The 27,705-nt window shown below is 52.3% G+C and overlaps 1 pseudogene; it reads right to left on the bottom strand.

Moving 5' to 3' along the window:
• Positions 1 to 40: 40 nt before the first annotated feature.
• On the bottom strand, positions 41 to 26,094 carry LOC123344843 (annotated as a pseudogene).
• Positions 26,095 to 27,705: the final 1,611 nt, after the last annotated feature.

Raw genomic sequence — 27,705 nt, 5'->3', positions numbered from 1 at the left:
TTGAGATTGTTATTTCTCCCTTGCACCTTATTTAGGCTCAAATAAACTTAGTTTGCTTCTCCACCCTGGTGTGTTAATTAGTGCGACGCACACTGGGCAACGAACCCCGCTGTTGCCGCTCCTCGGGCCCTCTGGGCCGGCAACAGGGGGGTGGGGGCGGCGGCTGAGTCCTCCAGGGTCATAGAGATCGAGTGGGGGGGCTAGAGGAGCCTGTTTCGTGGGCACAGAGAGGGCACCTCAGGGACACAGTGTGAGCCGCGCACTAATACCAGGGTGCAGAGCAGCAATAAACCACTTCAACGGGTGACGAGTGGTGCTAACCCGGAAGAACGGGCGGATTCTCTCCCCGGCGAAAGAGGCCGGCGGGAAAGTGAAGATCGGGTCCCCGGTACCAGCATCGAAAAACGCCACCTGCCCCCGTTCATAGTCCAGATACACCCGGATCCTGCGGGGTCCCCGGCTCGGGGGGAAGGGGATGATCTGCCCAGGGGACGTGAGAGCCTCGTACTGATCCTCCCAGCTCTCCACAGCCCAGACCCCCTGCTCAGGGTTACAGCTGATCCCTCCCTTCCTCCTCACAGACTCTCTGGCCACCCCCACATCACAGACTCCCCCCTCCTCCTCCACCTCCACCTCCACCTCCCAGTAGTGTCAGCCCAAGGTGAATCCCTCACAGCCCAGCACACAGGGCTCAGTGTCAAATCTCTCAGGGTTGTCAGGCAGATCCTGCCGTGTGCGTCCCCATCTCACACTTCTCCGACCCGCAGACAGGATGAGTTGGGGATGGGCCGTGTCTGGATCCAGAGTCACGTTCGCTGCAGAGAGAGAATCAGAGCGTGAGGGGCAGAGCTCAGCCCTGGGGCAGGGTCTGATCGTGTCAGTGACAGAACCTGCCCCAGCTGGGCAGTGAACCAGGCAACCTCCCCCGTCCCGGATTTACCCAGCTCTGCCTGGGGAGCAGCGCTGAGATCTCAGCCCTGGGCGGGGGGGATTCACACCCTGACAGAGCCAGTTCAGGGACAGAGCGAAAGGATCAGCTCGGCTGAGCCAGGCCCCAGACCCCGAGTCTGAGTCTCAGTGATTCCATCCTTGTGCTGGGGGGGAGACGAGGGGGGTCAGAGGGAGCTGGTTTAAGCCACCTTTGTCCTTCCTTCAGTCTGCCTGGCCCCTCGCTCCAGGGGCCTCAGGGCTGTGAAGCAGAGAGCAGCCAGAGTGTGAGGCCTCCCAGCAGCTACAGGGAATCCAACGTCCCCCTGTCCAATGATGCAACTCGTCACAGCCCGTCTCCTTGCAGAGCCCCCTCCCGCCTAGCGATCAGCCAGCTGAGCACTAGAAACCTGCTTTCATAGAGACCCCACCGGCCCCCCATGACTGTGTGTAGCTGCGGGTGGGTGAGGACACCGCACACTCACTGAACGGCTGCTCGGCTTGTGCTGCTCTATCGGGAACTTTCCAAACCCCTCACTGCTGGCCCCACGGCTACGCAATGGCTAGTGCAGTATTGCTGACTTCAAGGGATCAAATCTCATGAGACTGGCCCAACAATCAGGACATTTTAAAGGATTCTGTTGTGGTTTTTAGCTCAGTCTCTTGATTTTTGAACTCCCCTGGCCCCTCCCCAGGGTTGTGCATGTGACAGTCAGTGCTGCCCACTCTCCCGCCTGTCCTGGAGAAGGGGATTCTGGCTCCTGCTGCAGGAGCTCTCACCCCCCATCTGCCCATCTCCTGCCCAGCAATTAATCCTGTCCCCAGCCCCCATCAGCTCTGTCCCCATCCAACCCCCTCAATTCAGTCCCCCAGCCCCATCATCCCCCCCATCAGTTCAGTGCCCCTACCCCACCACCCTCAGTTCACCCTCCCAGCACTCACCCTCTGCTCAGACCCCACCAGCAATACAGCCCCCCCCAGCCCATCAGCCCCCCAATCACTTCAGGCTCCCTGCAGCCCCCAGGCCATAATAAAGCCTCACGGCCCCACCTCTGCTCCTCCTGGGGTTCTTCACCCTCCCTAGGCCTGGGGGCTACAGTGGGGGCCCCCCTTCCACTTCCCAGGCTGGCAGGGGAGCAGCCGCACTGGGGTGGTGACAGCGGGAGCCCCAGCCGCCCCCCCCCCCCCAGGGCACTGACAGGATTTCTAAGTGAAATTCAGCCTCGTTTTTAGAGCTCTCAAATATGGGGATTTTTTATGAGCTACAGCTGAGAGTTCTATCGCGAGATCATGAGTGAGGCTTAATTCTACATTCTAAGAGAGAAAAGAATCGACTTTTCTGTTTTTAGGAAAGATCTGGGCAGCCACCAGGAATATGTTGCTCAGCTCCTGTCAAATGCAAAATTGAAACAAAACCTGAACTACGGTGCTGCCAATGAGCCACCATAATTCATAGGAAAGTTTTCACTCCCCCTTTGATCCCAGAAATTTACCTTTGTCCAACCGCTGTCTGGACGAGAGTGAGTCTAGAGGAAGAAATGGGTGAAAGACGAAATGTCAGGTTGTCGTGTTTAGGGATAAATTCACATTGTTAATGTTCTAACACAAAAGCAAAATGAAAAGAAAACGAACTTTATGAAGTTCTAGTGAAGGAGGTTAAGTGCAATTCAGACCAATACAAACCGTTACACACGTCACTATAAAATAACCCCAAACATTAAAAACTAAGGACACAACCTAAGGTTACACGACAGACCAGAGATGTTTTACCAGCAATTACACACCTGTGGCTGGCCCATGACAGCTGACTTGGGCTCGCAGGGCTCAGGCACTGGGGCTGTTTCATTGCGGGGTAGATGCTGGGGCTTGGGCAGAGGCCTGGGCTGTGGGACCCTGTGACGGGAGAGAGTCACAGAGCCCAGGCTCCACCCCAACCCTGAACCTCCTGAGCCGGAGTCAGCGGACACGGGCCAGTCACAGGTGTTTAATTCCTCTGAAACCAACACGTCATTCACAGACAGACCAACACACAGACACTGTGTCACTGATTAGCATTCGATCAGCTTTAAATCTGCCCCTGTACCATTAGTACTTAGTAAAACTGGTGATTTCATTCTCTCCAGCTCAGGAGGATAAAAGGTGGAGAATCTCTAAAGCAGGGGTGGGGAACCTACGGCTCGTGGGCCAGATCCGGCCTGTTGCTAAATTTCATCTGGCCCGCAGCCCCCCCCACCCCACGCAGAGTTGCAGGAACTAAGAGTGCGGCAGGTTCTGCAACACCCCCCAGGTTTTGTGCAGGGTCCCAGCCGTGGCCCCACGCCCAGGGTCCCAGCTGGCTGCTGGACCCCTGCCCGGGGCTCTGCCCCTGGCACCGCACGTGGGGTCCCGTCAGCTGGCCCTGCACCAGGGACTCTGCTCCCGCCCCCAGCTGTGGTCCCAGCCTCAGCCCCCTTACCCCTGTCGACATCTTGCCCCCCTTCCAGACATCTCCCCCAACATCTCACCCCCCCTTCCAGGGCACAGACAGGGGTAAGGGGGGTGCCAGTAAAAACTTTGGGGATCACTGGCTTTCAGCGCCTCTACTGTCAAAATTGTTCCAGCGCCACAACCTGCGGGACTGGAGCCGTGAGTGCCGGGTCTGCCTGCTGCGGGGGGAAGCCCAGAGCCTCCATGCCCCCCGCCTCCCCGTGGGTGAGTGGCCTGTGATTGATTTTTTTCTGTGGGTCAATGGTCCGTGATAGAAAAAAGGTTCCCCAGCCCTGCTCTGAAGCAAGAGAGGGACTGTGGTGACACTGGAGGCCTTGCAGACAAACAATCCAAACAAACATACTCCAGAAACAGTGAATTCAGCAGGAAGCTCAAGCTCAGGTTAATGTTCATAGCTGCTAAGAAAGGAAACTCCCAAGGAGTCTGAATTTAGGACCCCTAACCCGGTGTGCGTGGGCTGTACTGAGAGCTGGGTAGGGAATTCATAGCTTCCAAATGATTAGTTGAAGATCTCCATGCACAATTACTGTCCCAAAGAGATTGCCCCAGCTCTATTATCAGTGTAACATAGGTGAGAAAATTCCTCAGGTGACTGTTTATTACCTTTGAATTTCTTCATTATGGTCTCCAGAGATGCATTTCTTTGAGAAGATTCCCAGATTCTCCATTTCAGTTCAGAAGAAAAGGCCCCTGGGTTCTGAAACTTCTCCCTCTCGCATCTGAAGAACAACTCAGTGTTACTCGCTGTGGAGTTCGTTCATGTTTGTGTTTTCCTAACATGTATTTTACTCTAGCGAATGGCTGTAGCTCAGCAGACTCTGGAGGATTAAATTCTCTATTGCCCCAGGAATAGGTCCAATAAGCTTCCCCTTCACTCTGGTGAGACCGATACGGGAAAACTGCACCCAGTTCTGGTGTCCCAATTTTAAAATGACAAGGAGTCCGGTGGCACCTTAAAGACTAACAGATTTATTTGAGCATAAGCTTTCGTGGGTAAAAACCTCACTTCTTCAGATGCATGGAGTGAAAGTTACAGCTGCTGTGGGCATAAATACACTGGCACATGAAGAGAAGGGAGTTACCTCACAAGCAGGGGCGGCTCAAGGAATTCCATCGCCCCAAGCAGGGCGGCGCACTGTGCGGGGCACTCTGGCGGTCGCTGGTCCCGCGGTTCTGGGGGACCTCCCGCAGGCACGCCTGCGGATGCTCCACCGGACCCACGGGACCAGCAGACCCTCCGCAGGCATTTCTGCAGGAGGTCCAACGGAGCTGCGGGACCAGTGGACCCTCCACAGTCATGCCTGCGCGAGGTCCGCCAGAGCCGCCTGCCGCCCTCCCGGCAAAATGCCGCCCCAAGCGTGCGCTTGGTGCGCTGGGGTCTGGAGCCGGCCCTGCTCACAAGTGGAGAACCAGTGTTGACAGGGCCAATTCGATCAGGGTGGATGTGCTCCACTCCCAATAACAGATGAGGAGGTGTCAATTCCAGGAGAGGAAATTTTAAAATGGACATTGAAAAAGTGGAGCCGGTGCAGAGAAGACCCACAAAACTGATTTAAGGGCTGGTGAAAATGCCTCACACTGAGAGAACCCTGGCGCTTGAGTGTGGGGTACAAACACCGTCATGGGGAGAACAGACTTGGCACCAAAGGGCTCCTCAGTTTAGCAAACAAAGGCAGAACAAGGACCAATGGCTGGAAGCTGAAGGCAGAGAAATGCCCATGGGAATCAGACAGACATTGTTAGCAGTGCGGGTGCATTAACCATTGGCAGAAACTGCCCAGGGAAGTGGTGGATTCTCCATCTCTGGATGGGCACCAGAACAGGGGGGCCGTGGCCCCATCCCTTTGAAAAGTGGGAGAGCTCTGCTCTCTGCCTGGGTACCTGCCTGAAAAGTGAGTGATGGGGGAGGGGGCAGAGAGGAGCGAGCAGGGGGTGGGGTTTCGGGGGAAGAGGCGGAGCAGGGGTGGGGCCATGGTTTGGGCACCGGTAGCCCCCCCACTTCTAGGCAGCCTCAGGTGTTACTGTCTGTTGATGTCTTTAAATCTAGGCTGACCGGCTTTCTGGAAGGTGCTTCAGTCGCACATTAGGATTTAGTCAAATTCACACAGGAATAACTGGGTGAAATTTAAGGACCTGTGATACAGAGGCACCAACTCCAGAAAAAAAAAAGTGGGTGCTCAGCACCCACCAGCAGCCCCACAGATCAGCTCTTCCCCCAACCCCCCAGTGCCTCCCGCCCACCGGGGATCAGCTGGTCAGCAACGGGCAGGAGGTGCAGGGGGGGGGAGGGTGAAGTAAGGGCGGGAAGAGGCTGGGCAGGACAGGAAGAGGTGGGGTGGGGCTTTGGGGGAAGGGGTGGAGTGGGGGCAGGGCCCAGGGCAGAGCGGGGGTCGAACACCCCCAGGGGAATGAGAAAGTCAGTGCCTGTGCGGTGATAGACAGGAGGTCAAATGTGAGGATCTCACGGTCCTTTCTGGCCTTCAACTTTATGCATTTATGAAACTCAGTAACACCATGTGGCAGTGAGTTCCACGGGTTAATAATTGTGTTTAAAAAAAAAGGCGTTTCCTTTTCTCAGCTTTACACTAGTTGCCTTTCAGCTGCACTGAACGTCCCCTTGGTCTTGTACTGTGAGTGTGGCTGAGCAGGATCCCCTGACGTATCCCGTACACCACTGAAGGGAGATAATTAGGGACAATCCTTGTGGTGATGTAGATGCCCATCGTACCAGGACCTGGAGTGAGACCCACTGTCCGATTTCAAAGATAATTTATGTTCTTATTTAGCTCTTTGGATACATACGATGGTCACTCCACTAGCTCCGGGGTTCTCAGCTTACAAGGCCAGTGTGTGTCCCCCCCGCACTGGGGGACGGCAAACGACTGAATGAACCGGCCCTGCCCAGGGAGTCGGGAGCAGTGGGAGTCGGTGCCGTTCTGGGGGGCAGGGCTGGAGCTGGGGGGAACTGGCTGGCACCTTCTATTGCTGGTTCGTCAATGGCTGGGGGATGAGCCATGTAACACAGCCGGGCGGGTCCCTGCCCGCAGGTGTCTGTGTCAGCGCAGGGCCTGTCAGGCTTGTAGCTCGACATCAGCATCACGGGGCGAGAGGCAGCCCAGGCTGGGGATCTGGAGGGCTCAGCAGTGCCACAATCCAGGCTGCACCCCGGGAACCCGTCGCACTGATGTAAATCTCCCTTGTGGCAAATTAAACTGATTCCTCCTTGTTCTGCCCTCAGGGGACGTGAAGAACAACTGGTCACCGCTCGCTGCAGAGCAGCCTCAGGCAGATCTGGAGACTGTTATCAGGCCCTGCCTCAGTCTCCTCTTCTCTAGCCTGAACACACCCATTTATTTCTACCTTCCTCACAGCTCGTCCAGTCTAAACCTCGGATCACTTCTGTTGCTCTGCTCTGAACTCTCTCCAGTTTCTCCACGTCCTTCTCACAGGGCGGTGCCCAGAACTGGACACAGGATCCCAGCTGAGGCCTCCCCGTGGCGAGAAGGGGGGAACAACGTCCTCCTGTGTCTGACACTGACACTCCTGTTAACACACCTGTGCTGGGTGCTCACCCCACATCAGCCCCGGAAAGGGTGAAGGAAGCAGAGAACGAGGAGATTTGGGAGACAGGCCACACATGGGGGGTTTCGGCCAGAGCAGTGACCCCTGGTTGGACGATGGAGCTCAGCTGAGCAGGGGGGGGCTGGGCTAGTGCAAAGCCAGGCAGGTGGCAGCAGAAATGGCTGCAGTGAGGAGTCTGCAGCCCCCCCTGTGCACTCGAAAGGGCAGGAGGGACCCAGGCAGAGAACAGCCTGCTGGGAGCCGGGCCCTGGGGGAGGGAGTGTTAGACTCACAGGGCCAGAGGGGGCTGCCAGGGTCACCTGGTCTAACCCCCGTCAGAGAGCAGGGGGCAGACTAAGGCCTGTGGGAGGGTACGGGGGAGCAGCCCAGGGAGGGAGCAGACGGTGCCTGCATGTGGCAGGGTCCCTGGGCTGGAGCCTGGAGCAGTGGGCGGCTCGAGTTCCCCACCCAGCCCCGGCTGGAGCGGCATTGCCTGGGCAGTGGGGCCAGCGAGACTCTGCCCCCCAGCAGGGGAACCGTTCAGTGACCTGGCTGGGGGCTGAGTCACGCAGAGGAAGCTGCAGCTCCTGGGGGGAGAGAGGAGGCTGCAGAGTGAGAGAGACACAAGGGGGAAGGGGGGGGAGAGAGACAGCAGGGGAGGGGTTGGCCCTGGAAGAGCTAATCCCCAGAGCAGCCAGGAGGGGGCAGCACCTGCAGTGAATACAGCACCTGGGACAGCATCCCACAGTGACATCTCCCTTTTTCACAAGAGCATCACCCTGCCGCCTCCTTCACTGTGTGACCCACTGCCACCCCCAGAGCTTTTCCCGCAGTCCTGCTGCCTCCCCAGGGATTCCCCATTTCCTAGTTGTAGGTTTGATTTTTCCTTCCAACGCGCAGCACTTTGTCTCCATTGAATGTTCCCTTCAATTGATTTTAATCCTCCCTCCCTCCACCCTGTGTCTCTTGTGTCTATTTAGACTGTAACCTCCCTGGGGCAGGGACTGTCTCTGTCTGTGCAGCACCCGGCACGCTGGGCCCTGGTTTTGGCTTAAGCCTCCAGGCACGGCCATAGCGCTACTGATAACAGCACGTTATAAACTCCTCAGAGCAGGGAACGTCTCTTCCGTCATATCTCCTGCCACGCCCAGCACACGGCTAGAGCTCACTGCATAATCAGAAACAATTAATAAACAGCTCATTGAACAATCATCAGATACCGCCCCAAGCAAACCCCCTGCCCCTTTTTTTTTGTGGCTTTTATATGTTTGCCCTGTGCAATGTTTTTTTTGTTTTGCTTTTTGACTGTTTAAAATAAAATAAAAAATGAAAACAGAATTTGACCAGCAAAGTTATGCAGAACATAACCATAGCCATGGCGGGGGGAGGGGGGGGTGAAGATACGGGGGGGGGGACAGCAATGTAGGAGGGGGTGAAGGGGATGCTGAAGGGAGAATGAGGCAATGTAGGGAAATGATAGGAAATTTATGGGGTGGATGGGAACAGGGAAACTGAGTGGGGGGGGGGCACCACGAAGGAAAGGAGGGGATGAGGGGAGGCTGAGAGCAAGAGCAGACTGGCTGGGGAAGGGAGAGAAACAGTAGGAATCGAGTAGAATGAGAGGGAGAGATACAAGGGCAGCTCCCCCAGTCCATGGGGCAGGAGGGGGCGAGGGGCTGCCCCACCCAGCAGCCAGAGGGGAATTCTTTAACCACAAATAGTCAATGAAGCTTTGGAGGTAGGTGGAGGCTTCCACCTAAGGGCTCAGAAGCTACAAGGCAAATATCCAGCACGCACACACATGCGCGCGCACACACACACACCCCCCCCCCAATTTATTATTTTCAGACACACTCATGATTTGGGGGTCTGTCTCCTGCGTGTTTGGGGCTGCACGGCCCAGGCTGGCTCCCCCTGCCCCGCACACACCCGGAGCTGGCGGAAGCTTTCCCAGGCACCGGGCGGGAATCGCAGCCAGCTCTGCCGGGAGGAGCCTGGGGCCAAACCTCCCCCTGCAGCCCGGGGGTGAGTGGGGGGAGGGGGGATGGACACCATTCCCTGGCGTGTGTGCATGTGTGTGTGTGTGTCCCTCCCTCCCTCCAAACAGGGCCCCCCTGGGGCAGGGGCTGGCCTGGAGGGGGGACGGATACCGTTCCCTGGCGGGGTGTGTGTGTGTGTGTGTGTGTGTGTGTGTGTGTGTGTGTGTGTCTCTCCCCCTCTCTCAGCAGGGCCCCCCGGGGCAGGGCAGGGGCTGGCCGGGAAGGGGCCCTGGCCGGGCTGGGGGCTCTGCCCTGGGAGAGGCTCCTGGGGAGCACCGGGAAGGGCCCTGCTGGAGATTCCCCTCTCCCGGCTGCAGCCAGGGCTCCGGGCTCCCAGCACCAGCCGTCCCCCGGGGATCTTGCCAGGAGCCTGGGAGCCAGAGTCACCGCAGCGGCTGCGAGTCACTTCCTGCTGCTGGGCCTGAGCCCAGCTCCTCCCATCCAGCTCCTCCTGGGTCGTAGCGGTACAACAGTACAATGCCGCCCCTGGAAATGTGCCACCCCAAGCAGGTGCTTGCTTTGCTGGTGCCTAGAGCCAGTCCTGATCAGATGGCACCAACTTTCCATCCCTACCAACCTAGGTGGAGTTTGGAGGCTATGACTTAGAAAAGAAAAACTCGTTCTCCATCCCTGATCTCCTGAGGTCTCTAATCCACCAGCTACACTACAAATCAATACATTGTCTGTAGGTCAATCACTCTTTTCTCAGGCTGCTCTATTCTGGAGTCTAGTCAAAATGACAACAGCCCTGAGATTAAATTTAACGGCGGGAGATTGGGAACCAGCCCCACACTCTGCACTGCTGGACCATGGGGAGCCGCATCTCAGGTTTAAAATCCCTTCCCTGCCCTGGGAAGTGAAAGGGAGAGTGAGAAGAAGGAGCCACCTACCTGCTCAAGGTGCCTTTGATGTCCTAGAGGGGAGAGAGAAAAGGAAATTCAGTCCCAGCTCTCACACTAAGGATCCCTCCTGCTCTGGAGGGGACTCGCTTTGTCTTCACAGTTTGAAGTTCAAAGTAAAAATATTTATTTATTAACATAAACAAAAACATTCAATGTGCTGCCTTTGCTCTTTTGAAGAAGTGCTCTGACTGCAGGATCTGGGCCCAGGAACTTTGTATAAGGAGGCACACGGGCTCTTTGTGTAACGGCATCTGAATAACCACCTGGCACATGGAATCAGAGGGCTCAGTCTTGTGATGAATGAGGTTTAATATCACTCTGGATCCATATCAATGTCTGATCACTTTTTGAGTTTTGCTAAATGCTTAGTCTCAATGACATCCAGTGGCAATGAGTTCCACAATCTAACTACGTGATGTGTGAAAAAGTGTTAGTTGGATCAGTTTTGAATTTGTCACCTTCTAATTTTATTGAGTATCAGAGGGGTAGCCGTGTTAGTCTGGATCTGTAAAAGCAGCAAAGAGTCCTGTGGCACCTTATAGACTAACAGACGTAGTGGAGCATGAGCGTGTTAGTCTATAAGGTACCACAGGACTCTTTGCTGCTAATTATATTGAATGTCCCTTGTTCTCGCATTATGAGACAGGGAGAACAGAATTTGGAGTTGGCCATTTTTGGAGGAGTCTTCTCCAACTAGAATTCAAAAGAAGAATTTATTTTCATTTAGGCTCGATCCAATGCTCATTCTACTCAGGAAGTATATTTCCACTGACTTTACTGGACATTTTATTAAGCCCTTAAGGAAAAAAAAATTGTACTTTAGCAATATTGTACTTTATTATGTTCTGACCTTTCACTCCTACACTCCAAAAGTGAAGGGCTAGGAGACTTTCTTGCCCTGTGAAAGGTTCTGGGGTGTTTCTAACACCGTCTCACCTGCAGGAATTCACTCGCTGGCTGCTGGCGCTTCTCCTCCATCTCACTGATCAGGGAACTGAAAGAGGACAGTTCCTCAGATAGTTTGGCAACATACTCAGCCCCCATCTTTTCGATTTCCTTATTCAGCTCTTCCAGCTGGGTCAGCAGGAGTCGCTCTTGTTCCTCCAGAAACTGGCGCAGTTGCTGAAATTCAGCCACAATCTTTTGCCTCCCAGTTTCGAGCTGTTTCTGAAATGAAGAGATAGAAACAGAGAAAGCTCAGGTCAAGAACAGGAACACGAGTGAGTTATGGGACATTTTATAAAGCCTCATGTATGCACGCGGGGTATGTCATTGCAACCCCGTAGAATTTAACTCCTGATATTTTATGGAGAACAAATTCTATTCTCAGTAGACAGATGATTTCCTAATGATTTTCAAGAATCCTATCTTGTATTATTATTAGGATATTCGTTTATCAATGGCATCTAGAAAACCAGATCCTTTAAATAACAGGAAGGACAGCAGGTGTGGGATCCAGAACTGGACAGGCCAGAATTACTTCTGGGGAGCAAACAGTAGAACTCAAACTCAGAAGTGCTCGACTTGAACTGGGGAACAGAGGCTCTCCACAAAATACACCTAGATGAACAGGGCCGTGTTTCTAAAACAGGCTTTAAAAATCAGAGCCCCACCAATTGCTCTGAGGAGTTGTGAATGCACAGTTTAGGATACAAACATTTGGTCACATCATAAATCTCCAATTTTATCCACACAGGGATTCTGAGCACAAACTGGGTGGCTGGCAGGACACCTATTTGCAGGTTCAGATCTGAGTTTGCAGGGCACTTAGAAACGTGCGTGTGACCTGGACAGAAGCCCATCAATTCATGCTCTTTCTGGAGTTCTCTAGCTCCTGATACCCCAGGAGCAAGAAACTTACATCATATTTAGAACCCAGATCTTCTTCACGGCAATGTCCAGCAGCGATATCGCTAGGGCCTGTTCCAAAGCTCACCACAATTGTCATAGGTCTCACCCCCACTTAGAGCTGTTGGGTTCCAATGTGGGGACCTGCACTGGTTTCCCTCTAAACTAAAATCCTAGTTTAGATCTAGTAAGCCTGCCACCACCCAATCAATTACGTGGATTGGGACACAATCCTTCCCCAAAATCCTAGGGGATCCCAAGAGCCCCAAACTCCATGGAGTTCTTACACCCAGGAGAAATAAACCATTCCCCCCTGCTTCCTCCCCCCTCCCTTTTCCTAGGAGAGACACCGGGATCTAACTACAGAGGGATACCTCCCCCTCCTCTTTCCCTGAGAATCCACCCAAGGAAAGACCAACCAAGTCCTTAATAGAAAAGAATTTATTAAAGAATAAAAAAGAAAAGTCACTGTCTCTGTAACCAAGATGGAACAATACAGGGTCTAAACTTATCAATCTCTGGAGAGAATTCTCCCTCCCCCTTTCTCAGTAAAAGCAATCACAGTACAGACTTAAAGAAATTCTATAGCAAAACACAGAATTGCAAATACAGAAATAAAAGTATAAGAATACTAGTTCCTTGCTAATACTCACTAGCTTGAATAGAAGAATTTGTTGCAGAAACCTGGGAGGACTTGATTAAGATGTCTGGACTCTCTTAATACCCAAGAGAGACTCTCTAAGAAAACAAAGAACTGGGAAAAAAAAAAAAAACCTCCATAGGGATTTGAAAATATCTTGTCCCTGATTGGTCCTCTGGTCAGGTGTCCACAGGTACTGCTTGTTAACCCTTTACAGGTAGACAAAAACCTTAACCCTTAACTAACTGTTTATGACACGCTCCCCAAATCACCAACAGTGGGAACCACTGGTGGTGATTTCCTCCTAGAACTGTAAAATAAACAGATTACTGAAACACAGGTAGTATTACATATACTACTAAGCATGTAAACATGCGAAGAACACTTTTTAACTACTTGATTCTGGGAAACTTTCACGAGAGAGTGCATCAGCAACTTTGTTGGAAGCTCCTGAAATGTGTTGAATTTCAAAGTCAAAGTCTTGGAGAGCTAAGCTCCAGCGGAGAAGTTTCTTGTTGTTTCCCTTGTTAGTATGAAGCCACTTTAGCGCAGCATGGTCAGTTTGTAGCTGGAACCGCCGTCCCCAAACGTATGGTCGTAGCTTTTCCAGGTCATACACAATGGCGTAACATTCTTTTTCACTGATGGACCAGTGGCTTTCCCTCTCAGACAGTTTCTTGCTGAGAAACACAACAGGATGGAAGTTGTGATCCCGTCCTTCCTGCATTAGAACTGCTCCTACCCCACGTTCAGATGCATCGGTGGTTACTAGGAAGGGTTTGTCAAAGTCCGGGGCCCTTAACACAGGGTCAGACATGAGTGTCGCCTTAAGCTGGGTAAAGGCTTTCTGACACTCATCAGTCCACTTAACTGCATTTGGCTGGGTTTTTCTGGTTAGATCAGTTAGTGGGGCAGCGATTTGGCTGTAGTGTGGTACAAATCGCCTGTAATATCCGGCCAAGCCTAAGAAGGATTGGACCTGTTTCTTTGACCGTGGGACAGGCCAGTTTTGGATAGCCTCCACCTTGGCCTGTAGGGGGTTAATGGTCCCTCGACCCACCTGGTACCCTAGGTAGGTCACTCTGTTTTGGCCTATTTGACACTTTTTGGCCTTAACAGTTAGTCCTGCCTGCCTGATGCGCTTAAAGACCGTTTCCAGGTGTTCCAGGTGTTCGGGCCATGAATCCGAAAAAATGGCCACATCATCGAGGTCGGCAACTGCACAGTCTCCCAATCCTGCTAGTAGACCATCTACCAGCCTTTGGAAGGTGGCGGGTGCATTCCGCAGTCCGAACGGAAGCACATTAAATTCATACACCCCTGCATGGGTGATGAAGGCAGATTTTTCCTTGGCGGGTTCATCTAGTGGTACTTGCCAGTACCCCTTGGTTAAATCTATTGTGGAGATGAACTGGGCACGTCCCAATTTTTCCAAGAGCTCATCGGTGCGCGGCATTGGGTAGTTGTCAGGGCGGGTTACCGCATTAAGCTTTCGGTAGTCCACGCAAAAGCGTATTTCCCCATCTGGTTTGGGAACTAGAACCACTGGAGATGCCCATGCACTGGTAGAAGGGCAGATGATACCCATCTCCAGCATGTTGTCAATCTCCCGTTTTATAGCAACTTGGGCATGAGGTGACACCCGGTAGGGTGGGGTTCTAATCGGGTGAGCATTACCTGTGTCAATGGTGTGGTACGTTTGCTCAGTCCGTCCTGGGTTGGCTGAGAACAAAGGGCCAAAGAGAGTGCACAGCTCCTTGATCTGTTGCCGCTGTAGACGTCCCAGGGTTGTGGAGAGGGTCACCTCTTCCACACCACCATTTCGTTTTCTTTTTCGTAGTAGACACCTTCAGGCCACTCAGCGTCATCTCCTCTCTGGGCTGTAAACTGACAGACCTGGAATTCTCTGGGGTAAAAGGGCTTTAAAGAGTTAACATGGTACACGTTAGGTTTTAAGGAGGAATTAGGAAATGCAATGAGGTAGTTAACAGCTCCCAGGCGCTCCTGGACCGTGAATGGTCCTTCCCATGACGCTTCCATCTTATGGGCCTGTAGCGCCTTCAAGACCATGACCTGGTCTCCTATCCTGAAGGACCGCTCTCTGGTATGTCTATCATACCAGACCTTTTGCTCTGCTTGAGCATCCTTTAGGTTTTCTTTAGCAAGGGTCAAAGAGTGTCGGAGGGTGTTTTGTAGGTTGCTAACAAAGTCCAGAATGTTAGTTCCTGGAGAAGGCATAAACCCCTCCCATTGTTGCTTCACCAACTGTAATGGCCCCTTAACCTCATGGCCATACACAAGCTCAAATGGTGAGAATCCTAAACTGGGATGTGGTACAGCCCTGTAGGCAAACAGCAACTGCTGCAACACTAGATCCCAATTATTGGAGTGTTCATTTACGAATTTACGGATCATGGCCCCCAAAGTCCCATTAAACCTCTCCACCAGGCCATTGGTTTGGTGGTGGTATGGGGTGGCAACCAAGTGATGCACCCCATGAGCTTCCCACAGGTCTTTCATGGTCCCTGACAGGAAATTTGTTCCAGAATCTGTAAGAATGTCGGAGGGCCAACCCACCCTGGTAAAAATGTCAGTTAAGGCCTGGCACACAGTTTTAGCCCTGGTGTTGCCTAGAGCTACTGCTTCCGGCCATCTGGTAGCAAAGTCCACGAAAGTCAGTATGTACTGCTTTCCTCTGGGGGTCTTCTTTGGGAAAGGACCCATAATATCCACAGCTACTCGCTGAAATGGGACCTCAATTATGGGAAGTGGCTGGAGAGGGGCCTTGACCTGGTCTTGAGGCTTTCCCACCTTTTGGCACACCTCACAAGACCGGACATACTTGGCAACGTCCTTGCCCATCCCCTCCCAGTCGAAGGACCTTCCCAACCTGTCTTTGCTTCGGTTCACCCCAGAATGGCCACTGGGATGATCATGGGCTAAGCTTAAGAGCTTTTCCCGGTACTTAGTTGGAACCACCAACCGTTTCTGAGGATGCCAGCCTTCCTGGTGTCCACCAGAAAGAAGTTCTTTATATAAAAGTCCTTGTTCTACAACAAACCGGGATCGGTTAGAAGAGCTGAGAGGCGGTGGGTTGCTCCGTGCCGCCGCCCAAGCTTTCTTAAGGCTGTCATCTGCTTCCTGTTCAGTCTGGAACTGTTCCCTTGAGGCTGGAGACACCAGTTCCTCCATAGACTGTGGACTTGGGCTTGATCCCTCAGGAAGCGATGTAGGTGAAGAGGTTGTTTCTGTTGACTGTGAACCGCTCTCCGCTGGTGCACAAGGTGATATTTCAGGCTCTGGCTGAGCCTCTTGGGTAGGGTTGTCTGCTGTTTCTGCCAGTTCAGGCTCGTTGGTGTCCTCTGGAGGTGGAGTTGCAAGCGCTGGCGCTGATTCTGCCGCTGGTTACTCTTCCAGTTCCGGTCCTGGGACTGGATGTACTATGGCTGTTGTAGTTGTTGGCATGGGATCCGGTTCCACCACCTCTGTCTGGGTCTCTGGTAACACAGACGGGGTCTTGGTGGATGGCTCAGGAACAGGGTTGGGTCCAGCAGCTCGTCTGGCTTGGCTGCGAGTAACCACACCCATTGTGTTGGGGTGCTCAACATGGGTGGCCACGTCTTCCCCTAGTAGCATGGGGATAGAATAATTGTCATAGACAGCAAAAGTCCACTTTCCTGACCAGCCCTTGTACTGGACAGGCAATTCAGCTGTAGGTAAGCTTACCGATTCTGACAGGAATGGAGAAATTTTTATTTTGACCTCTGGGTTGATGAATTTTGGGTCCACGAAGGCTCGGTGGATAGCTGACACGTGCTCCAGTGTCTCTCCATGCGATAACCTCCTTTCCGTCCACTCTCAAAGTTTCCCTACGGTGGGAGGGTATTTGAGAGACATCTAGGTCTGGGTTTCTCTGGTGTGAAGGTGCAAGGAGTTGCACTCGGGTTAGGTTCTTTGGGCATTTGGCTTTGATATGCCCCAGTTCATTACATTTAAAACATCGCCCAGTTGACGGGTCACTGGGCCGATGAGGAATACTGGAGACTGGTGAGGTAGAAGAAGAAGTAGGTTGTGGCTGTCCTTGGGTTGTAGGTGTGGGCTTGATTGGTCCTCGATGGTAGGGTTTAGTGTCGGTGTGTACCCTGTGGGATTCGCTCCCCTTGACAGTAGTTTTCTTGTTCTCTGTAACTGCCATCCATTTGGCTCCAATCTCCCCTGCCTCGGTGAGATTTTTTGGTTTTCCATCTTGTATGTAGCGTGTAATGTCCTCAGGAACACCATCCAAGAACTGCTCCATCATTATCAGGAGGTTTAGGTCGTCTATGGATTTAACATTGGCTCCTGATAACCAGGAAAAATAATGCTTTTCAAGGTAGGAGGCGTGTTTTGGAAATGACACCTCTGGTTTCCATTTCTGGGCTCTGAAACGCTGACGGGCGTGATCAGGGGTTATGCCCATTCTGTATCTGGCCTTGGTTAGAAACAGTCTATAGTCGTTCATTTTGTCCCTAGGCATTTCAGTTGCCACCAGTAATAATTCTCCGCAGAGCTGTGACCTCAGCTCTACCATGAATTGGTCTTCAGGGATCTTGTACCCAATGCAGACCCTTTCAAAGTTTTCTAAGAAGGCCTCAACGTCATCACCTGTCCTGTAGGCGGGACATTTTTTCCCGAGAAGGTTGATCAGTAGTTGGAAGAGGGGTTGGATTAGTTGGATCCTGCTGCTTAGTCTTTGCTAATTCCAGGTCTTTGTCTTTTAACTCCATTTGTCTCTTGTGGTCAGCCTCTCTGGCTTGAAGTATCTCCAGCTCCCTCTTGTGGTTAGCTTTGTCCCTGGCCATTTCTGCAGTAAGTATTTCTATCCTTCTTTGATGTTCTTTGTCTTTTTCTTCAGACTCCAGCCTGGCCAAGTCGAGTTTATCAACTGTTTCACTGTGACTCATGTTTGTGTGCCTTTTGGTGTTGGCCACACCCCTCTGCAGTCAGTGAACTGTCTATGTTGCTTGACAGTCCCTAACCCTGCCTATCACTGACTAAAGAAAGAGAAATCAATCCCTTGTATTGCAAATTGTGGTCTGCGAATGTACTGCTTTGTACTGAGAAAGAGGAGCAAAAAAAAAAATTCTCTGTCCCTCCCTCTCCCTGAGCTGCTGTACTCAGTAGCCCAGCTGAAAGGCTGCTGCTAACAATACCTGCGAGAAAAGTCTGGTCTATTTCCCTCAGGGATCTGTGTTCTCCTGCCTCCTGAGCATTTCAAAAGACCCAGGAAAAAAAAAATCTGGCTTGAGGTTTCCTCTTTCCCCCCCCAAACCTGTTTTTCCCGCTGGACGGGAATCAGCTCTGACGAGCACTTTCCCCCCCACCTAGGGAATCCTGAGTGGTACCTCGTATCACAATGGAAGGAAGCACCTCTCAGCAGGAGGGCTTTGTAACAGAAAGCCCTGCAAAAAACTGAAAATCCTTCTAACCCTGAAACTGCCTCAGAGTGCCTTTGGTAGAAAAGCCGTGCCTCTCTCTCTGGGTCCGGAAGACCGCTGCCACCATGTCATAGGTCTCACCCCCACTTAGAGCTGTTGGGTTCCAATGTGGGGACCTGCACTAGTTTCCCTCTAAACTAAAATCCTAGTTTAGATCTAGTAAGCCTGCCACCACCCAATCAATTACGTGGATTGGGACACAATCCTTCCCCAAAATCCTAGGGGATCCCAAGAGCCCCAAATCCATGGAGTTCTTATACCCAGGAGAAATAAACCATTCCCCCCTGCTTCCTCCCCCATCCCTTTTCCTAGGAGAGACACCGGGATCTAACTACAGAGGGATACCTCCCCCTCCTCTTTCCCTGAGAATCCACCCAAGGAAAGACCAACCAAGTCCTTAATAGAAAAGAATTTATTAAAGAATAAAAAAGAAAAGTCACTGTCTCTGTAACCAAGATGGAACAATACAGGGTCTAAACTTATCAATCTCTGGAGAGAATTCTCCCTCCCCCTTTCTCAGTAAAAGCAATATCAGTACAGACTTAAAGAAATTCTATAGCAAAACACAGAATTGCAAATACAGAAATAAAAGTATAAGAATACTAGTTCCTTGCTAATACTCACTAGCTTGAATAGAAGAATTTGTTGCAGAAACCTGGGAGGACTTGATTAAGATGTCTGGACTCTCTTAATACCCAAGAGAGACTCTCTAAGAAAACAAAGAACTGGGGAAAAAAACAACCTCCACAGGGATTTGAAAATATCTTGTCCCTCATTGGTCCTCTGGTCAGGTGTCTACAGGTACTGCTTGTTAACCCTTTACAGGTAGACAAAAACCTTAACCCTTAACTAACTGTTTATGACAACAATCAATGACTTCAGTAGGGTTTGGTGAGGTATTAAGTGACCAGCCTTCTCCGGGGCAGCAGATTTCTATAGCGGCTGCCCTCACTATTCTGTTGTGGTTATTGTTCGAGGGCTTTCCGTTAACCCTCCCCTGGTTCGTCTCACGCAGACAGAAAACAGGAGACCAAAAGTCCAAAGCGCAGGCAATGCGATGTTTGCTGGGGTTAGTTCCAAGCAAGAATATCCAGAGCGCTACACGCCAGCAGAGCCTTCACCCCGCGGCCCCCTGCCCAGACGCCGCAGAGCCTCCACCCCGCGGCCCCCTGTGACATTATTGACAGAATCTATAACCGTATAGATCATTGTTGCAACCAAAGTCCTGTAGTGGCACCAAATCTTGTACAAAGGTGTTTAAGACACGGTTCTGGTTTGCTGGTTAGGATTATGCTGGCTGTATGTGTGTATCGGTTTGTAGTTGAAGTTATGAATATTGGATCTGTACTGTCTGTATTTCAAACTTATGCTCTGCTTCTGGGTGACACCCCAGACAACTTGGTGTCAGCTCTGCCTAGCCTGCTTGATGGCCCTTTAAGGACCATCAGCTGTACAACTGACCCATGGAGGGAAGGCAGACACGCCTTGTGACTCAGCAAGGCAGGCAGGGACCTGCCTATGGACAGAACTCTGCGGTTTTTCCAGGCCATGGGATGGACAGCTTGTCCTTGGGACAAAGAAAGCAGAGACCACATGGCAAGAGAGACTACAAAAAGCTGCTGCAGCTCCTCCATCTGGTCTTCAGTCCTGCTTCTTGCCTCTGGAGGGACTTTGCTACAAACAGAAGCTCTCACAAAGGACTAAATGACCCATCCCAGCTGGGGATGTTCCAGAGACTTGATTTGAACCTGCAGTTTGTTCCATCACTGCTACAAGCCTGAACCAAGAACTTTACTATCACTGTATGTAATTGATTCCATGTAATCAATTCTAGCTCTCCTATCTTTTTCCTTTTATGAATAAACCTTTAGATTGGCAACAGCGTGATTTGTGGGTAAGGTCTGATTTGTATATTGACCTGGGGCTGGGGCTTGGTCCTTTAGGATCGTGAGAACCGTTTTCTTTTATTGGGGTGTTGGTTTTCATAACCGTTCATCCCCAGGACGAGTGGCACTGGTGGTGATACTGGGAGACTGGAGTGTCTAAGGGAATTGCCTGTGTAATTTGTGGTTAGCCAGTGCGGTGAAACCGAAGTCCTCTCTGGCTGGCTGGTTTGGTGCCTTAGAGGTGGAAAAACCCCAGCCTTGGGCTGTAATTGCCCTGCTCTAAACAATTTGTCCTGAATTGTCACTCTCAGTTGGGTCCCGCCAGAACCAGCATCGTTACACCCCCTTCCCAGCTCCGACACCACAGAGCCTTGCCTGTGTCCCCGTTCCCTCCTTCTTAGCAGGTCCAAATATACCTGCAGTGCGCACCCCTAGTCACACCCCTTACAACTTAGGATCCTGTTCCGTTCTGGAGGGTCGGGAGTCTGGGGGCCTCATCCCACCTCCTCTGTATCCCACAGGAGGGGTGAGGAGTGAGGTTGTGTCCTGGCCAAGGCCAGACTTTTCTTTGGCTTTTAGTGTTTCTTATGTCTCCCCGCATTCTCCTTTGCTCCTCCTAACTGGTTGCTTGACCTTGGCTTGAGAGAGGAGCCAGGCAGCCATCCAATGTGTGTCCTCATATATACAAAAATTATTAAAGGTCATGTTAAAAACACTTATATAATACATAGGTTGGGGAAAGAGTGTCTGTACATCTGGGTATAGTGCTTAGATTATCCACAAATATAGTTTTAAAAAGTCACTTTACTTTTTCTAACAAACCCATCTGGCCAGGCAGAAGCAGCACACCGTGTCTTTGTTCTTCACACATATTAGTAAGGATGTCAGAGCATCAAAAGTCAAACCCAAAATTTGATCTCAGGTTAACAAACAGGATTATATGCTAACAGTTATACCTGTTGAAAGTAAAGCCAAAGAATGGGGGAGAATTTGCAAAAAAATTTGAAATTTCAAAGTTGTTTCCATTTTTCAGTGTTCAAAATGGGACTTTTAATTTGTTTGAAAAATATCATGAAATAACTTGAAAAAAATTCAGATTTCCCCTTTTTTCTAAATGTAGGAAAATAATGTTCATTTCCTCCACCACCCCACTGTTCCTTTTATTCCATTCTCTCTGGAACTCTTCAAAAGTTCTCCCATTTTAGAAAAATTGGCAAAAAGGAAAATCTGGGAGAAAAAAACTGGAAACTACTCATGTTATTGTATAAGTGGCAAAAGGGATAAAAAACATTTGAAATTTACAAAAAAAATTCAGCTTTGTAAAACCCAAAATGAAACCTTCAGTTTGAAATGAAAATAGACATTTTTGTTCATTCTGAAATTTCCTGTCAAAAAACTTTATTTGCAAAAGACATTTTCCCATGGAAAAAAAGTTTTTTTCTACTAAATCCCATTTTCCTACAGGACATTTTTCTGCTTGAATTTCGACCAGCTCTAGCTGAAAGACTAAAGGAGAAACTACTGTTAGCTAGACAAGTTACATTCACATTATCAATGGAAATATTTGGATTATTAAACCTCTTTCCTTAATGCTCCATTTTCCTGTTTATATTGAATTATAGCAGAACAGTTTTTCTTTACAAGGAGAATAAATAAGCAATAATCTTTCATGGAAGGGAAGATGTTGCTCACTGTTCTTCTTCCGTTAGACTAAGCAGAGTATCAATAACGTCCCAGTGCACATTTGCCTCTGAGTAAGAACAGCACCTACCAGTAGTTCCTGGCTTGTATTTTCCCCACTCGATTTACACGACAGAATCTCGTCTCTCTCTTTTTTCAAACTCTCCAAATGTCTCTGAATTTGTTCCTAACAAAAGAAAAACGGGTTTAGTTTCGGTTGCTAATGTCAGGGTGTCCCCCTCCCCCCTGCTCCTGCACCCTACTTACCCCTTCTCCATATAGAGAAGGGAGGGGGCCAGGGCCGGCTCTAGGTTTTTTGCTGCCCCAAGCAAAAAAAATTTTGGCTGCCCACCCCCAGACATGAGCCCCCCCCCGCCCACCAGTACCCCCCACTCACACCCCCTGTTGCCCCAGCACTGGGCTCCCCCCCAAATGTGGGATCCGCTACCAGCACACTGCAGCCGAGCCCTGGCCCAGCTGCGACTCTGTCCCCATGCGGGTGGAGCTGCTGGGCGGTGCGGAGCGGGAGTACTTCCAGGTGGCGGCACGGCTACGGGGTGGCGCAAAGAACACGGCCCCCTCCCTGGGCTTCGCAGCACTGCTGGTGGCCAAGGTGGATCAGTTCGCGCTCACCGCCCTCACCCTCAACATGCTGGCGGCCGAGGACCTGGAGAGCCCCCTGGACCTGCTGCTCTTCAGCCTCACGGTGCCCTGGCCCAGCCCCGGCAGGAGGGAAGGCGAGGATCTCCGGCTGCGGGGCTACCTGCTCAGCACCGACGAACCCAGCCGGCCGCTCACCTCCTCACACACTCCAGGAGCCCCTCGCCGCCATCGCAGCCCGGGCTCGGCTCCAGGGGACCCTGTTTCCCTCCCTCCCCGGCTCCTCACACACACTGGGTAGGGCCGCCCAGAGGATTCAGGGCAAAGCAATTTTGGGGGCCCCTTTCATAAAAAAAAGCTGCAATACTATAGTAACATGTATTTGGAAATGTAAAAAATAACTAGTGAAAATTAATTTGTAATAATTTGAAAATACACCAAATACATTATTTAAAAACATTAAATGCTTTACTGGTCTGTCTACATTTGCAATTACATAATGGGCTGTTGCTGGGTGATGGTTGGTGCCAATGGGCTGTCACTGCCTGGAGGTGGTGCTGCTGTTGCCCAGGGCTGGGTGGGGAGCTGGGCTCTGGGGGGTGCCCGGCTCACAGGGGCTGGGCTCAGGACTGTGAGGAGATGGGGTCAGAGGTTGTCTGGCTCAGAGGGGCTCGCCTCAGAGCAGCTGGGCTCAGAGCTGGGGGTCAGGGCAGTGGGGGATGGGGTCGGGGATGCCCGGATCAGAGGGGCTGGGCTCAGAGCTGGGGGTCAGGGCTGTGGGGGGAATGGGGTCAGGGAGGTGTCCGGATCAGAAGGGCTGGGCTCGGAGCTGGGGGTCAGGGCTGTGGGGGGAATGGGGTGAGGGGGGTGTCCGGATCAGAGGGGCTGGGCTCGGAGCTGGGGGTCAGGGCTGTGGGGGGAATGGGGTGAGGGGGGTGTCTGGATCAGAGGGGCTGGGCTCAGAGCTGGGGGTCAGGGCTGTGGGGGGAATGGGGTCAGGGGGGTGCCCAGCTCAGAGGGGCTGGGCTCAGAGCTGGGGGTCAGGGTACTGGGGGATGGGGTCGGGGGTGCCCAGCTCAGAGGGGCTGGGCTCAGAGCTGGGGGTCAGGGCTGTGGGGGGAATGGGGTCAGGGAGGAGTCCGGATCAGAAGGGCTGGGCTCGGAGCTGGGGGTCAGAGCTGTGGGGGGAATGGGGTGAGGGGGGTGCCCAGCTCAGAGGGGCTGGGCTCGGAGCTGGGGGTCAGGGCTGTGGGGGGAATGGGGTCAGGGAGGAGTCCGGATCAGAGGGGCTAGGCTCGGGGCTGGGCTTGGAGCTGGGGGTCAGGGCTGTGAAGGGAATGGGGTGAGGGGGGTGTCTGGATCAGAGGGGCTGGACTCGGAGCTGGGAGTCAGGGCTGTGGGGGGAATGGGGTGGGGGGGTGTCTGGATCAGAGGGGCTGGGCTCAGAGCTGGGGGTCAGGGCTGGGCCTGGGGGGTAATGGGGTCAGGGGGTGCCTGACAAACACCTCCCTGAGACCCCCCCAATCCAACCCCCCTTCCCTGGCCCCTGACCGCCCCCCCCCACAGAACCTGTGCCCCCTCCCTGCCCCCTGAGTGTCCCCGGGACTCCCTGCCCCTTAGCCACCCCCCGGCTGCTCACCGCGCAGCAGCCGCATGGCTCCGGAGGGGGCTGAGCTCTTCCCCGCTCAGAGCCACGTGGGGAGGGGGCGGGGCCGCAAGCTCCAGGCTGAGCTCAGCTGCCTCCCCTCGGCCCGGAGCTTGTAGCCCCGCCCCCTGACCACGTGGCTCTGAGCGGGGCGGGGCTCAGCCCCGCCCCCCCCCCCCCCCCCCCAGCCAAGCTGCTGCCGGGCTGTTTAGGCCCTGGGGAACAAGCGGAGGAGGAGCGGCCCGTCTTCTGCAGCCAGGCGGGGCCGCGCTACCGGTAAGGGGCCATCCCTCTCCCCCCAAGCGGAGCCGGTAGCGCGGCCCTGCCCGGCTGCAGGGGACGGGCTGCTCCCCAGCCTTTTGCCGCCCCCTATATTTTGCCGCCCTAGGCACCAGCTTGTTTTGCTGGTGCCTAGAGCCGCCCCTGGAGGGGGCACAGATGGAGAGACAGAGAGATCTTGGGGCAGCAGCTGCTGTCTCAACTTCCTGACCCCTTAAAAAGACAATGCACTTAGAGTGGGTCAGCTTACTTAAAGGGGCAGTGTGTATCTCTCTCTCTCTCCCCCACACCCAAGGTGTGTGTCTGTCTGCTATGCTGTCTCACCTCCCTCCTGTTCGTGCTGCCTTGTGTGAGAGGCTACATTAACAACAATGGCTCAGCCGAGTGCTAGTTCATCATTTAGCAGCAAGGCATTCCCTGGGAAATATCCCACCCTCTTCCACCCTTTAACTTCACCTCAACCAAGCTTCACAATCATCATAGCTGTGAACACTATTAAATTGTTTGTTTAAAATGTACACTGTGTGTGTATATCTATATAACATATAGTTTTTTGTCTCCCTAGAACCTAACCCCTGCATTTACATTAATTCTTACGGGGAAATTGGATTTGCTTAACATCCTTCCACTTAAAGTAGTATTTTTCAGGAATGTAACTACAAAGTCAAGGGAGGAATTACTGTACTTACTTATACATATTTCCAGTGAGTATTTATTATTACAGTATAAATTTAATAGCACAATGACACACATCTGCACAATAACAAAGGTAAAGGATGCAGGGCTAAGAGGGAATTCCAGCAGCAGCCACAGTGACAAGGGAGGCTTTGTTTCCGATGTGGGAAGATGTAAAATGTTTCACTGAATCAAGTCTCCTGCAGCACCTCAGTAGCTTACATCAGACAGAGAGGAGCTGTGGTGACTAGGCATTGGGATGCCTGCGCCTTTAATAACCCAGCCCAGAGAAGCCCGTGCTGAGAGGCACTGTCCTGTCAGAGAGGAAATAAAAAAGCCCTTCTGCCCCCCCTCCCTAGTTTTGCAAACACGGGTGTCTCAGTGCACTGGGGTAACTGTTACCCCCTCTGCCCCTGCCTGTGCCAGGGGTTTGCCCTTTGTCACCCTCTGGCAGCGCCTCACCCCTGGGCTTAACTCTGGCTCCTTCCTGATTCTGCCCTTCAGCCCCTATCCTGCCCCCGCCTCCAGCTGCTTGACACCCTCCCCCCACCAGTCAGTTTCCACCCCCTGCTCAGACCCTGGCCGCCCCCCATCCCCCGCTCTGATTGCCAGCTTTGCCCCTTTTTTAAGGGCAGGGGCTTCAGCAGATGTTACTGAGCATACGTCATTGCTCAGTGCCACCCTAGAGTAGCAAATTAGAACAAAACGTGGTTTTTCAGAGATTACAGGGGCGGGGGTCTAGCCATGGGCCAGCAGCCTCACGCGGGGGGGGGGGGGCGGGAGAAGGAGCGGGTTCGGGGGACCAGCTGGGGGGCCCCTTTTTCTCTTTGGGAAATACAGTCACCCGAACTGTGGGGTGACTCTAAATGACCGTTGTTTGGCTTGGGGAGACGGTGGGAGTGGGCGGGGGAGCGGGATCTTCTCCGTCCCTGATTTCCATGATGTGAAACCAACATTTGCAGAATTTCCTACCTGGAAACCCTGCGATGCCTCCTCGATGGGCACCGCGGGGTGAGACCCGTGCGCCCGGGACGCTCTGCAAATCACGCAGATCGGCGTGTGATCCTCTACACAAAACAGGTTCAAACGCTCCCCGTGCAGCTCGCACAGCCTGTCACCTGCCCAGCTTCCCCGCGGCTGGACACTCCGCTGCTCGATGAGTAAATCCGCCGCGTTTCTCAGCTGCCTGTTGGGCCGCAGCCGGATCTCGGGACTCTCCGCCCGGCACAGCGGGCAGGGGAAGCGGTCCCGGAATTGCTCCCAGCACCGCGTGATGCAGCCCCGGCAGAAGTTGTGCCCGCAGTGGATGATCACCGGGTTGTTTAAATAATCCCCGCAGAGCGAGCAAATACATTGAGCCCGGAGACCTTCCAGGGCGTCCTGAGCCGCAGCCATGCCATGGCCGGGCCGGCCGGGCGAGACGCTTTCGGTTTAGGCTTCTCGGGAGAGACGCCGCCTCCCTGGTCACGTTTCTGACACTCTCAGCCCTGCGCTACATGGGGCCGGGCGGGTGTCAATCTAAGACACGCAGCTTCCACTTCCGCCTCTCGCTGGGGGCAGTTCCGGGGCAGTCCACGACAGAGCGTTCGGGGATCGATTTATCCGCGTCTACACTAGACGCGATAAATCGATCCCTGATAGCTCGATCACTCCCCAGCCTGCAGAGTTCAACTTGGGTGACAAGGGTTTTGCCTGAGCACTGGGTTGGAAGGAAAAGACTAGGGGTTTGGCTACACTGGCGCTTTACAGCGCCACAACTTTCTTGCTCAGGGGTGTGAAAAAACACCCTCCTGAGCGCAGCAAGTTACAGCTGCAAAGCACCAGTGTAAATAGCGCGGCTCCCAGTGCTGTAAGCTAATCCCCTCGGGGAGGTGGAGTACCTGCAGCGCTGGGAAAGCTCACTCCCAGCACTGGCGCCACAACCACACTCGCACTTCAAAGCACTCCCGCGGGAATACTCCCGCAGCAGCGCTGTACAGCTCTAGAAAAGGACAGTAGAAGGTGTATAAAGTACTGAAATAATGTATGATCAACCTGCTGGCTCATTGGTACTCCCCTTTCCCAGAACCAGCTGTGCCCACTGGTTCCGAGAGCAGGCGAGAGACCCAGCCAGCATCGAACCCAGTGGTTCTCCATCAGGGGCACGTGGGGTACCCCTAGGGGAACACAGGGGTCTTCTGGAGGTACATCAACTCATCTAGCGTTTTGCTCATTTTACAACAGGCGAAGTCAGTACAAGCTAAAATTTCATATAATGGCTTGTTTATACTGCTCTCTATACTATCTGCTGAAGTGTATATACAATATTTATATCCCAATTGATTTATTCTATAATTAGATGGTAAAATGAGAATGTAAGCAATTTATTTCTGTAACAGTATTGCTGTGACACTTTTGTATTTTTATGTCTGATTTTGTAAGCCAGTAGTTTTTAAGTGAGGTGAAACTTGGGGGGATGTAAGACAAATCAGACTCCTGAAAGGGGGACAGTCATCTGGAAAACCATGGCAGTATTGCCAATGCCAAATGTTCAAAAATGGTGAGTCAGACTCACCAGAAATCATGAGATTGGCTTTAAAATCATGAGATTAGGTAAAAATAATGGCTTTGGTGTTCTTTTTATTCGTCTTCTGCTTTTTGAGCATTTAGGGTGCACCAGGGTCACATTTTGAAGCTTTCTATGCAGCCATAAGAGCTAGAAACTTATTTTTTCTTTAAGAGTGAAGGCTGAAATCATCACATACCCACTTGACTCCAGGAGCTGGGGCTTGAAGGAAAACAATTATTATCATGAGACTCGTGACAAAATCGGGAGAGTTGCCAAAAGTGGTGCAGTTTGTTACCCTGAAACTATTTATGATTTTGACTTGATTGGGTTCAGCCAGGGAAAATTTTTTCCAGCGCCACCAAGAATGCATCTGTATATCTGTGTCTTTAACCCTGTGGTTGGGACACTTGGCTGTGAGGTGGGGGAAACCATGGTTAAATCCCAACTCTGAAGCAGGGACTTGAATTCAAATCTTCCCCCCACCAGACTCCTGATTTCTCCTGCTGAAGCT

This window comes from Mauremys mutica, chromosome 12 (assembly GCF_020497125.1).
Source record: "Mauremys mutica isolate MM-2020 ecotype Southern chromosome 12, ASM2049712v1, whole genome shotgun sequence".
In the NCBI taxonomy this organism is placed as follows: domain Eukaryota; kingdom Metazoa; phylum Chordata; order Testudines; family Geoemydidae; genus Mauremys; species Mauremys mutica.
The sequence above is the reverse complement of the archived record's forward strand: the minus strand, read 5'-3'. Positions and strand labels throughout refer to the sequence as shown.